Below are 1,878 nucleotides of genomic sequence, written 5' to 3'. Positions count from 1 at the left end.
AAAAACTCAATTTACATACCTCAATTGTGTCAAAATCTGGTCTTGCATTCCCATTTTTGCTGCTTTTAATATGCAAGCATTTACAGTTTCTGGCCAAATTTCTTTTATTACACCAAATATCCTAAATGCAACTTTTATTTAGCACTTAACTATATTTGATGATAGCTGTCCATCTTGGCCATTTTCTTCTTGCCAATTATGAATGTCTTCAGGTCAGCCTAGCACATTAACTATTTTTATGAACACAATGATTCTTGAATTTCTGACTCTTCACATATCTTATCAACTTCTTTCCTAATTGTAATAATTTTAGTTAACAAACATATTTAGTATATTTAGGGTTTATTATAGTTAAAGCTTCTTCAGTAACTCACATAGCCCATGCAGTAGCATAGTGAGATGGGCTTCATAACTACAAATGCACCAATTAAAAATAAAATGGAGGGTAGTTTTTTTTTTAAATGTCAAGTGCAAATGGCTAAAAACACAGCAGAGGCAGGGTTTGAAATCATATTGCCTTATTAGAAAGAGCATTAGTCAGTCACTGCTACTGGACATTCCTCCAGAACTTGTTCCTCACAGAAGCCTCACCTACATAGAGACTCTGTGGAGGTGATCTGACTACCATCATTCAACTTGCTGTCCTGCGAAAAAGATCATTCAAAGTCCATTGACATATGACTTGTATTCAGATGCCCAAACTTCGGCCTACAAAATATGTCTTTATTTTATGGTGTATTACTATAGAAAAAACAGGGTACTGAGCACATCTGTATATTAAAAAATGTAATTTCCCTACCATTGCAGATGTGACTGCTGTGTCACATGTCTGTCAGTATGTGAAACAAAGGAGAGAGGTTATGTCTATACTAAGTGTTCTGACCTATGAACATCTGCGTGATTAATAGCCTAACACTCCCTGGAAAATAAGTGAACCTGAGATGATTACCACTACAGTGACAGTAGGCCCAGACAGGGAGCTAGCCTGAAACGACTACCAGTCCAGTTTCAGATAGGCCCAGTTGGGCTCCCAGTATGGAGGAAGCTGTGTGAGAGACCACAGGCCAAAGGCAGGAGTGTGCCTAAAACAGTAACTCTTGCAAGGGGCCACTTGGGCAAGGGGCCCCAGCAAAACCTGAGTCCAAGAGGACCACCAGACCAGTGCTGTGTAGCCAAGAAGTCTACCATCAAGAAAATGAGGGATGATAAATATCGGTGAGGATTCAGAGGAAGAGAAATTTTTATTCATTACTGGTGGGGATGTAAGCTCATGTAGCCACCATNAAAATTGATGTAGAAGTTTCTCAAGGAGCTAAAAACAACATGTGTATATCATCCTTGAGTATGTATTGAAAGTAAATCTAAATTACTATTCCAAAAAGATAGTTCTCATACACATTTATTGCTTCATTATTCAAAATAGCTAAAAAAATGGAGCAAGCCTACAACAGGATCCATCAACAGGTGAATATACAGAAGAAGAAAAAGTAGCGACAGTATATAGACAAAATTTAACTTTAGTCAACTAAAAGGGATAAGATTAATAAATGTATAGGAAAATGTGTGCAGCTAGACAACATTGTGTTAAACTGTAATATTTTGCTTTCTATTGCTATGATCACAACCAAAAGCATCCTTGGGATGAAAATGCTTATTTTTTTATAGTACAGTTTACAGTCTCTCGAGATGTGAATTTAGGGTAGGAACACAAGGTGGGATATGGAAGCCAAGTCTAAAAGAATTCTCACTATTAACTTGCTCTTTATATCTTTTTCAGTTTGCTTTCAGATATAACTCAGGACCACCTGCCCAGGAGTGGCACTGTTGCCAATGGTCTGGGCCTTCATTAACCAAGAAAATGCCCTACATACTTTCCTA

General features: G+C 37.5%; 1 non-coding gene across 1 annotated transcript; it reads left to right on the top strand.

The window, feature by feature from the left end:
• The first annotated feature begins 788 nt into the window (after positions 1 to 788).
• On the top strand, positions 789 to 917 carry LOC115032868. Its single transcript, XR_003838526.1, has one exon. It is a non-coding gene; the product is annotated as a small nucleolar RNA SNORA17 (small nucleolar RNA).
• Positions 918 to 1,878: the final 961 nt, after the last annotated feature.

Source organism: Mus caroli, chromosome 12 (assembly GCF_900094665.2).
Source record: "Mus caroli chromosome 12, CAROLI_EIJ_v1.1, whole genome shotgun sequence".
NCBI classification, from domain to species: domain Eukaryota; kingdom Metazoa; phylum Chordata; class Mammalia; order Rodentia; family Muridae; genus Mus; species Mus caroli.
This window is presented reverse-complemented; position numbering and strand designations above follow the sequence as displayed.